At 42.5% G+C, this 12136-nt stretch overlaps 1 protein-coding gene across 1 annotated transcript in view; it reads left to right on the top strand.

Moving 5' to 3' along the window:
* Nucleotides 1-12136, top strand: part of ANKFN1 (ankyrin repeat and fibronectin type III domain containing 1) — a gene marked incomplete at its 3' end in the record, with an annotated part of 422952 nt that overhangs the window by 260286 nt on the left and 150530 nt on the right. The window contains exon 3 of the mRNA XM_082679310.1: nt 7694-7828. The remainder of the gene's footprint in view (nt 1-7693; nt 7829-12136) is intronic.

The raw sequence follows: 12136 nt of genomic DNA, 5'->3' as shown, positions 1-12136 counted from the left end.
GAGAAAGTTAACATGCAGTCTCCAAAGCCTTCTCCCTTCCAATCTGAATTCTTTTGAGAGACGCTGCTCTCCTGAGAATCTTACTTAAGTCAACTTCTTAGCTCTGAGAGTTAGGACTCTTCCTCTTATCTGATTTCTAAGTGCTTTTCAGTTGTCATTGATGATGATCAGTTCCAAGTATCCCAAACAGAAATGGAGAAGTCAACATAAAGATAGGTCTAAGCATCTTTCAGCTTGCCCTTTTTTCTACCACCACACCTGTTTTCTTGACTTTATAAAAGTAAATCCTAATAGGCAGACTCTTATTGGCAGCTAGAAAATAGAGATAGATTCTGTGCTAATACTTTTAACTACATATTTTTTATATTAAGATTTTCTTTCAAAAAAAATAAAATAAAAAGGAGGAGGAGGAGAAAGAGAAGACACAGGAGTAGGAAGAAGTGGAGGAAGAATACACCTAAAATTCAGAAGTCATTTATCCTTCAGCATTCTGGCTCATCAGCTTGACTACTTTGACTTGCATATTGAACCCTTATAAAAGTCCTTATGGACTCCAGTTTCCATGCTTCCTGGTGAAGATTCATATGATTTGATGGGTAGGTGTATATGTACATAAGGTTTTTTTTTGTTTTTTTTTTTTTTTGCGGTACGCGGGCCTCTCACTGTTGTGGCCTCTCCCATTGCGGAGCACAGGCTCCGGACGCGCAGGCTCAGCGGCCATGGCCCACGGGGCCAGCCGCTCCGCGGCACGTGGGATCTTCCCGGACCGGGGCACGAACCCGCGTCCCCTGCATCGGCAGGCGGACTCTCAACCACTGCGCCACCCGGGAAGCCCTGTACGTAAGGTTTTGAAACCATGTAGTCTGCCAGTTGCTTTATTGTCCCGATCTAAGCAAACTCTTTCTCTGAATGATAAACACATGAACTATCAAATTCTAGGGCATTAACAATTTCATTTTTAAATTATTTTAGGATTCTACACAACATTCTTAAAGTAGGTAAGGACACAAAAGTCCCTTTGATTTTGAGTTGCAAACAAAAGACCTCCCCAGAGAAATAGCCAAAATGAATGTTGTGAATGGAGTGGAGTCCCAGGGTCTCCGGGAGGGTTCACTGTCCTCCCCTACAGCCTCAGTACAGTCCAAATTTCACTATACAGAGGCATGATCACGATCCATTTAGCTACCCATTTACTGTAAATGCTCTTCTTTATGATAGAATGTAGATGGCCTTGGGGGTGGCTGCGAGGAGAAGTAACCTGTGCTAATTCCTCTTGGAGAGATTTAGGTGAATGCTGCCACCTATTGATAGGTGAAGTATATGCCGCAAATTCCTACTCTGACATGGTATTGTGCTAATCAATGTTTATCAGAGCAAATCTCATTACTCAGTTGGCCAAAACATTTTAACAGCCCTAAGTTCATAATTCTTCATGTATTTGTCATTAAAAAATAAGTATGTTATACTAGTTTAAAACAACCCACAAACTGTATTTCTGGAAAGAGGCAAAGGAGTGAGGTACAAATGCCATGAGTTTTGCAAACAGAGATCTGGGTTTGAGTCCCAGCTCAGCCCCTTAGTGCACATAAACACGTTAACTAATCTCTCTGAACCTTAGTTTCCTCATCAGTAAAAAGCGGATAATCTTCTTTGTGTGAGGATTCAGTGGTACTGCTGCATGACACACAGGAGGTATTTGATAAATGGCAGCGTTTATTATTATTTTTTCACTGAGTTATGAAAAGTAACTATTTCTCATGCAATGATTGGTAATATGACAAACCACATCATGTTTCAGACTCTGGTGAACTCTTCTGCGTGGTTCAGTTATCCTTCGGCAATGCTACTTGTCTAGCATAGTATCTTTGACATTCAAAATTAGGACAGTGTGAACATAAATATTAGAACTTTAAGTGTGCCAATTGAGAAAATGAGGATAAATGAGCTTCATTACCAAACGTCTCCGGACTGCCCTAGAGGATATATGGGGCTGAGCAGATAAAGAATTATGATAAAACTTTAGAGCTGCGTATAAATGGGGCTTTGTGACCTGCTGGATAAGGTTGAGACTTAGAGCCAGACCTAGGAGGTTCACATTCCTTCCTCTGCATGGTGTGGGGATCCCGGGCTCACACAGACAATAGGGGATTCATAGCTTGAGAATTCTAATGATGACTGAAAGGAGGGTGGCAGCCAGAACAAGAAGACTTTTCAGAAGCAGGACCCTGATTATCACATCGGTGCTACAGCCCAGCGAGAGGCTGCAGAGAGGCCGAATGAAGCCGTTCTTGGAAAGCTTTCAGTGAAGTGTTTGTAACCTCCTTAAGAGAATCCCATTTCTCAAAAATGCAACTCTGGAAAATCTCACATGATTAGTTCAGATAAACACCCTGTCATCAAATCATACTAGAAGTCATACGGACCATCTCTTTTTGAAGAGTCTTTTTGAATGTCATGAATCTAAGTTTCCAAGACTTAGAGAAAAAAATCCAAAGGAGGGTTTCTCAGGATATTTGAGGATCTTTACTTTTAGTCTGAAAGGTCAACTGGCGCTTAAAACAAAATAATCAAGAAATACCATGCCTATGAACAGTCTGCACCTTTTGAAAAGGTCTGCTTGGGACTGAATAGCCAATGCCCTCCCCCACCCCTTTTTCTTTTTTCTTTGGGGCTTAGAAATTGAGAGGGAGGAGGAGGAAGAGTTTCACATTCATTACTAACAACTTCACACATAATAAGCATGTTCAGATACACCCTGGGGTGTTAGTTTTCTTTTCCTATTTTTTTGTCTCCTTTTTAGCAGCTTTCGATAAGTAGCACATTTTAATTTTGAAAAAAGAATCAGAGCCGTTACTGAGCAGCCTCGCCCTAAGGAAGGTCAGGAGATTAGGGAGCGGAAGTAGGCTGGCCAAACTCTTTACCGACCACAGTAAGGGACTGCCGCTTTCTTCCCATAACTTAATTTTGGGACTCTGATGAAAAGGCACCCCCTTAAAAAAATCTTCGCTGAATAAAAAGGGTGAAAAATTGTTAGAAAATGGTCATCAGAAAGTGATCAATTTAAATGTGTCTTACAAACAAACCACATGGAACTAACCGCAGGGCAGACATGCGTTTGCAATGGACATTCTCAAAATATGGGCATGCTCTTGCAGGAGACAGTGGACATTAGTAGCTTCTGATGCTGGTGGATTTTGGCCTAATTTCACAAGTGTTCTGAAATTCTAAATGTTGCACTTCACAAATCAGAGAACAGTACAATACTAAAAGGAATCATTGAATTTAACTGGCCCAACTCCCAGTTTTCAAGTGGGAAAACTGAGACCTCATGATAGAAAGTACTCGCCCAAGGTCACACAGCTGGTGAGGAGAGCTCAAGGACTCAAGCTCAAAGTCCCCATCCCAAACCAGGGTTCTTTCCACTGAGCTAAACAACTCCAAGATGGGAAACTGCAAACCCTCACAATTAATCGGGAAATCTTCTTTCAAGGGAAATTCTACACCCTTCCCCTTGCAAATGGCCCTGTGTGTTGCCAGAGGTAGTTCATCTGCCACACCCTCTACTGACTTCTACAGTTGCTGCTGAATGGCTTCTTCAAAGCAGTCTAGGCACATTCACCTGGCTCCCAGGACTCGGTCTCCTGCTCTCTCCTCTGTCTTCACAAGGTGCTCACAGCACTACATGAATGCCTAAATTATCTCTATGTTTGTGTACAGGGATCGATATCACCGTCATTTGCCATCATGCAAGTTAAAACCCAGCTTCTTTCTCCATTTCACTTCCTCTGCCTGACCTGCTGACAAATCCTTTAAGTTCTACCTCCAAAGAGTGTCCCATGTTCATTTCCTAATCTACACACTCACAGTCCCTCACCATCAATGTCCTCCTACTTCCAGGTTCTTCCCACTTCAGTTCATGGTCCATGATGGCTAGACGTAGAGGGATCTTTAATCAGCTGCACTGACATTCTCCTGCTCAAATCTCTGTCACCTATACGATAAAGCCCAAACTCTTTAATGCAGTGTTTGAGTGCTCTCCATTCTAGCCCCTGTCTACTTTTGGAACCTAAATTCCATTAGGTCCTCCCATCACCATTTACTCCAGCCCAACAGGACTACTTGTCAATCGCCAAATATTCTACGAATTCTGTGCATTGTCTCCATTCCCTTCTCTTCTTTTCAACCTCCAGAGGTCTTCATTCCTCCAGATCCAGTTTAAATGCAACCTTCTCTGTAAATCTTTCCTAAGCATCTCGGAAGGAAGTGGTAATCCTTTTGTGCTCCCTTAGCACATTGCTCATACTTTTATGACACATTTACTTCTGCCCTGTATTATAATAAGTTTCACCTCTCTCACTAAATAGATCTCTTTTATCTTTCAAAAGATGTCTCATTCAACTTTGTACCCCTCCTCACCATACTGTTTTATCCAATGCTCTGCATAGAATAAGTGCTTTTCTTTCTTAATATTTATTGAGCATTTACTATCTGCAAGACACTAGGCCAGGCGGTGTAAAGGCTGGAGGAAGAAAATTTGAAAAATAAGTAAAATGCAATCCCTGTCTTCAAAGGAACTTTAATCAGTGAGACATGTTCACGAATAACCTAAGCAAGTGAACTAACCATGGGGGTGGAGCTGGGTGGAGGGGAAGTGCTGAGCATGGAACAAACATTCTCAATGTTCCAAATGAGAACACTGATATTATGATGTGGAGGGTGGGGCGATGGGGGAGGGGCAGAGGGAAAGAAAGGGCAAGGCTGCTTTTAAACGCCATCTCTGAGCTGTGGTCATTATTTGAGTCCTGTCTAGGTCTGGCTGATCCAACCCATCCTTCCCCCAATACCAGAGTAATCTTCCTAAAGCAAGACTCTGATCATTTAATTCCCTGTTCAGATATTTGTTGCTGAATGAATCAGCATCAAATAATTGCAGGCTTATGTTAAGTGTTATGGAGAATACCAGTTTGTAGAAATGAGACAAACTCCAGGAAACAGCTGGAAAACAAAAAGCAAGAACATGCTGTGAAAGTGCTGGGGGGTATGGGACAAAGTAAATGTGTGATCAGTATGGGCTGAGATTAATCGAGAAGGAATAATCAGAGGAGACAAGCATTCAGTGATGGCCACTTGGCAAGAAAAATTAGATGTACTAAGTGAACTTTAGGGTTCCTTTCAATTCTCAGACCCCTGTTATTCTTTGAGATGGTTTATTCATCATTCAGTAAATTCATGCTAAGCCCTTCAACAAAACACTCACTCAATATTTTTTGAGCACCTTCTATGCGCCAGGAACTGTGCTAGACACTGGAGATAGAGCAGTGAATAAAAGACTTTGCACTTAAACTCTTACAGTAAAATGGGAATGATTGATGTTAAACAAGTAAGTGCAAGAAAATGTGATAGATATAATGATGGGAGGGTATAAGGTCTTAGAGGACCACAGAGTGGGGGCCCTAATAGCCCAGGGACTAGAAAAATATCCCAGAGAGATGATGTTTGAGTCAAGACTCTAAGACCGTACATGCATTAGCCAGACAAAAGGGACTGAGCATTCAGACAGGAGAAAATCATATGCAGAATTCTGGAGTTAAGAGACAGTATGGCATGTCCAAGGAACTGAAAGACATTCAAAAAGGCTACAGCATGGAAGGCAAGTAGGAAGGTGGTAAGAAATTAGGCTAGAGGGATAGGCAGAGCCAGATTATGGAGAATTTTGCTAAAGTATGTTTGGGAGTTTATACTTATTGGCAGGCTTTTCATAACATTAAAGTATTTGGCACAGTGTATCTAGCCTACTAAGTAATAATAAATGTCTGTTGAGGGGTGGATTAATAAATGAACGGATGAATGAATGGATCTCCTTTGCAATAGACACGGGCTCATGAAATGACTCAGTCTTGAGCATTTGCTCCAGAAAGCAATGCCACTATTACAGGCGGCATCACCCCCTTAGGTTTGCATAGCAGATTAAACTAATGACCCCTGTGAGGCAGCCCCTAACCTTAGTAGAATTACTCAGAGTCACCTGGCTTACCCCAGCAGATGGAATTTAAGTCAATCTGCATTAAAGTCAAAGCTTTCCTAGAGATAAGGGTAAAGTTTTACCTGGCAATCATTTAGGCTTAAGCTGTGAAAGGGTAGCCTGACTCTTTCTTAATCCTTGATGAAAAAATAGCCTTCTCAACCTCAAGGGCATGCATATTCCCAAATTAGATTATTTCTAGCAATGCTTCCATGGACGAATAAATTCAATGAGAGAAAGAGAGAAAAAATGTGCCAGAGAGAGAATTTCCCTTTCGAATGAGAAAAGAAAAAGTAAAACAATTGTGGAAAACTTAACGGAACTCCTCCTTTGGGCACCCAGGTTTTATGTCACTGAACCTTACCTCGGATCCCAGCTCTAGAAGAGCCACTTGTTAGGGATGGGTAAGATGCTGTCTCTAGAAAGGGGGAGATTTTCAGGAATACAAGACACTATTCCCGGGATCCTAATGAATTACCAGGCCAAATATTAACACTCCACTCTCTGGTTTATAACCAAGAGATTTTCTCCTGATTTGCTACAGGGTCACATTCAACATAGGGGAGTTGATTCAGCTCCAGGCGTAAATCACAGACCAGCATCAGTGCCTAGTAAAAGGGTCCAAAATTACTTCTGAAGGCATCACAGAAGCTAAGTTTCATTTGACAGAAAGAGAATCTGAATAGAGCTTTAGAAAAGATTCTCAGTGCTGTTGCTAGGGACGTGTGTGTATCTGTGTGTGTATGTGTGTGCGTGCATGTGTGGTATTCCTATATGCCCTAAATTTAATAAGCAGCTGTGAGGGTCATTTGCCATTTTATTTCAGAGAGAACCATGAAAAGTGCCTACATAAGTGGCTTTCTAGGAAATCCATTCTGTGTGTCTTATTAGTCATATAAAGCATAACGATGCGAAAGGAGCCAGGTGTATCCAGATGAGGCTGGAATGGAAGCACTGGAATCTTTTTTCCTAAGACTGAGCCTTTTGGTGTCCTAAGTCCCAAGTCTGCTGACTACTTTCTCAGAACCTGCTCAGGCAAAAACTCTAGCATTGGCTGAGCCGCCCCGACTGGATTGGGAGCTTTCTGAAGATGCCCCTAGCTCCTGCTGGGAGCTTGTAAAGCATTGCACATGTGCCACAAGGTGAGAGGATGTGGCTGCCACCTGTGTGCTTCTGGTCCCAAGCAGCTGTGAGAGTAAGGGAGTGCCTGGCCCCAGGAGAGCTGTGGACCATTTGCAGTTACAGGTTGCTGGATGGGCTCCTGGACGCCAGACGATATTTCTTCCACGGCAGTTAACATAGTGCAAAGCTAACTGGCTGCCTCATTGCCCCTTTGCTCATCCTTGAGTAACAATCCATTTCGATTCAGTCGTGTTTGCCATGTAGCTTGTCGTCCAGGCCAGCCTTTCCTGATGGGCCTCACAGTTACCATAGGCTAAAGACGCAAGGAAGTCATGGCATCATTTTACTACATGCACAAGGGCTTGAGAAATCAAGCCTTCCCAGGGCTGCAGTCCCGAGCACACCTAGACTCTGAGCCAGGCTGCTTCCTTCCCCTATTGTCTCCCCGTGCATTATTTGCTCTTTTGTTTTGCATTAAGAGTAGCTTAGTGATCATGGGCTTCAGCTCTTGCCTGCAGTGATCCTCCTCGCATTTTATTCTTTACACAGAATAGGAAGGAGGTTTGCTTGCTTTGCGCAGAGGCTGAGCCACAGGAGAAAGCAAAGCCAATGTGATTTATTGAATGAAAGCACTGGACAATTACCAACAACTTGTTCCTCTTCTGCCTCAGACAACCTAAACTGGTAAGTCCAATTTATTGTTGTCTTTCTTCGTGTGAATGTGGGGCTTTCTTAGTTACCGATTCTTTTTTAAATGTGTATGTGTTGCTGCGGTTTAAATGATTTTAAAAATCTGCATCTTCCAAAGTTAGCTGCAGGCAGTCCATGAAGAACGCACACAAGACATACTGAGTGGTTCTGCAATAGCACATACACGTTTATGGGGATAGGTAAGGATGGGGGTAGAGAAGCCCCATTTCTGATAATTGGTCATTTTGTTTGCAGCAAGCTTAAGGACATTTTGTGCTTGCATAACTGATTAGCATTAGCTATGAAAAATACATTATGCTTTTGTTGTGTAAGATCATCTTCCACTCGGGTTCCTGAGTGCCTACCAAATACTTGTTGGATCAGGTAAAGATGGACCCCATCACATGCTGATAATCCCGAACACAAATCCAGGCATGTTGCAGTCTTTCATCCAGTCTGCAGGGTGGACACCCAGAAAGGAATGCCAGCATTCCGTCCATCCTGGGTGGACATGCTCATAAACAACCTCATGATAGTGATGCTGAGGATACCCGCCAAGGGGGCACAACAGACATGCGTGCAAACCCTTGCTTGATCCACTGCCACTTTTACCCCCATGTTTCTTAAGTCCTTTACTCCATGAAGATATACTGTTGGGAGGATGCCCTAGGTTTGCAAGTGGGATATTTTGAGTTCCCTGTTACCCATGCTGGTTGTTGGCCCAGCCAAGGCTGCTGGAAATACCATTGATAATCAAGGCTAAGTTTGCTTCTATGCTGGGCCCCCCCAAATCCCTGTACTCTCATTTAATTTTCTCATTTCCTAAATAAGATGTAAGCCAGTTTCTGCAGAGGGGGAAAGTGAACGGAGGAAGCTGTTGCTTTTCCTACCACCACCACCATGTCTCCTTAGTCTTTTGTTTGCCTGGCTACTGCAAGACTTTATGGCAGCATCAATCCATCTCTGGTGGGCTCAGGGTCCACATAAATGTTATATAGAATTTAATGTCTTTGGTGCACTCTATCTGCAGTATATCATTGGCTATTCAGATGAAGTTGTGGCCTTGGGTGCTGACAAGGATGGATGATGTTGGAACAGTGAGCAGCATGCTTCTTTAAATAAAAACCAAAGTTAAGAAATCTGAGAGATGGGTGGCGTTTTGCCTAGTAGAAAGTATCCCCAGGCCACTCAATCACAAGAGCAGGGTCATTCTCCCACATGATCTGGCTGTTTCACAAATGATGGCATCCTAACAGAAAGGAGACAGCATTGCTTCGTGGTTAGAGATGTCAGGAAAGCAAGTCCCTTCTGCTGGTTCTGAGACTAAGTGTGCGTCTTTGAGAAATTCACTTACTCTCCCTGAATCTCCATTCCTCCACTCCTTCCATTCCTGATTTCAAAGAAGATATGCTAAGCTCGACTAATGTATCCATGAGATACTACTTAAATCTTTCTTGTTAAAGGATGTAATAGGTAATTAAGATCATTGTTCATACACTTTAATCCAGAGATCATGCATCAGAAACCCACAAATGAGATTTTATGTGGGGATGAGGAGATGCCTGCCCCTTCCCCCATCTAATGGATATGGAGTAGTCTGAAGGGACCATGATTACCCTTAGGGAATTAGAAGGGGAGAATAGAGATGAAAAATGTCATTTTTTAAAAAACTTAAAATTCTGGGCTTCCCTGGTGGCACAGTGGTTGAGAGTCCGCCTGCCAATGCAGGGGACACGGGTTCATGCCCCGGTACGGGAGGATCCCACATGCCGTGGAGCGGCTGGACCCGTGAGCCATGGCCGCTGAGCCTGTGCATCCGGAGCCTGTGCTCCGCAACGGGAGAGGCCACAGCGGTGAGAGGCCCGCGTACCGCAAAAAAAAAAAAAAAAAAAAATTTAAATAAATAGGTCATGTAAATAATTTTTTTCATTATTGGTCAATAATAACTGATTTTCTATACCTAGGATGACAAGACACTGAAGGTCTTAAATGTTTGAAATAAACAAACGTGGAAATATTTGGGCAGAGTTAACTCAGGGATGAGAGAAACCTATGTATTGAATTTATGACAACTTTCAGATGTTCAAATTACCCCCATGTACATGGAATTAGCAGCTGTAAATGTACTGTGATTTCGTTCTAGAAGGCTCATTTATGAAAAAATCACACACAAAAAAAGTTCCATCTCTAGGATTGAGGTACCTGAAATTCTTTTATCAGGAATTCAGTTAAGTATTGCTGTCTTTTATTAAATACAGATATTTCTTAGGAGGAGTAATAAATTAAGCCACCAATACTTTATCATAAATGAATGTATTAAATGTTTTCTACCTCAGGGGAAGCCCAAAGAATGCTGCATTAATATCATATTAATTATCCTGCTTTCTTTTGATTTCATACATGTCTCCAAGAACTTCCCTCATAATTATTATTTCACTCTTGATCAGAAAACTAAGTAGTTTTTAGGACAAGCCAAGTCCTTTTTGTGTGGAAGGCTTGGCTTAGACAATATCATCTAGATTCCTTCTGGGCCCTTGAGAGTCACACTGTGGAAAGCTGAACTTACCATCTCTCTCCTTTAAATCCACTCTTCTTCCTGTGTTCTTTTGTTTTGTTTTTTGGATTATTGGTGGAACCGTTATCTGGCTAGTTAGCCAAGCAAAGCTCATAGAAGTTACCCTCATATTTCCTGATTCCTTTAGCCCTTCCACCCAATCACTAACAAAGCTTGGTCCATTTTACTTTCTTCATCTTTTTAATCTGTCCCGCCCTCTCCATCCCTATTGTCACATACTGTAGTTGAAGCCACCAGCTCTCACAGGGACTTCTTCAAGACCTTCAGACTTGGTTGTCACTTGTCACTGGTCCCACCACAACCCTCTCCCTTTCAAATCGCCCTCTGGATGCCTCCAGAGTAATTCTATAAAAATGCAAATATCAGATTTTTCTTAAAGTTCTCTAGTGATTCCCTGTCGTGAACAGGTTGAAATCCACGCGTCTTAGAATGGTACGCGAAGTGCTTGATAGCCTGGCCCTGCTACCTCTCCAGGCTCCTTTCCGAAGTTCCTGGCATGGTGGATGAAATGTACCAGTGAACGTGTCAGAGCCCAGAAAAATACCATTAGGGCTCCTGTGGACATTGACTTACCAGCAGCACCATGACAGTTCACATTTCCATGTCCCAACCTGAGCTGTTCTACCTAGAATGACTTCTTATTTCCTTCCTAAATTCCTGCTCGGGCATCACCTTCTCTAATCCATTTCCCCACACCCCGTTCTCCCATGACCACCTCCTGTTACCCACGAAGTTAATCAGTTATCCCTTTTGCTACTTCTTTGCTTTAGGCATCTGAGAGCAGTGTCTAGAGGTTAATTTATCAGATATAGACCCATATTACCTGGGCTTGAATCCCAGATCTGCACCTTAGAAGTGTCCCAGTTTCTTCCTGCGTAAAGTGGGGATGATAATAGTCCCTACTTCACAGGGCTGTTAAGGGATTCTGTGAACTGATATATATAAAGGCATTATTTTGAATAGTGCCTGGCTCACAGAAGGTGTCATAGAAGTAAAAGATATTATTATTCCATAATTTCACATATCACACTATCTCATAGCCACAGGCACTTGCATAACTGCCCTCCTTTTTAGCCTATGAGCCCCTTGGGGTACAGGTAGGGTAATCGGCTTGTTTCAATTTGCCTGGGATTTTCCCAGTTTTAGAACTGTAAGTCCTGCAACCAGGGAAACCCCTCAGTCCCAGGCAAACCAGGAGAGCTGGTCACCCTATGAGGACCCTATCTTATTCACCTTTGAATCACCAGGGTCTATCACAGGATACATAGGTTACAGAGTAGGCTATCCATAAGGGTTTACTGAACTACAGAACCAATATTAATTGCCTTTTCACTTTCTACCTCATAAAGATGCTGTTAAACTTCAAAAATCAGTCTTCTTCTTGCTGTGAAGTCACAGCTGACTTTTCAAAACTTGTCACTGAATAACTGAATATATTATTTTTTTTAAATGCACAGGAACTAGAAAGGATGATTCCACCCTGTTATATATCATCAGTGTAATAGAATTGGCCACCCTTTAGCAATCGAAGACATAACTGTCGTGTTAACAGCAGGGGAGAACGGGGGTGTCATACTTTCTTTTCTATCTAGTGACAGGCAGGTTGAAGTCTGAAGGTCCCTAGTTCACATCACAGCCTGAAGAGTAACCTTGTCCCAGTCAGAAATGCTCCCTTCACTAAATGTATCCGTCTACCCAGCTGGCAAGAATGGCTAGAGCTCCTGTTT

Source organism: Grampus griseus (genome assembly GCF_964374135.1).
Source record: "Grampus griseus genome assembly, chromosome: 20".
NCBI lineage: Eukaryota > Metazoa > Chordata > Mammalia > Artiodactyla > Delphinidae > Grampus > Grampus griseus.
This window is presented reverse-complemented; position numbering and strand designations above follow the sequence as displayed.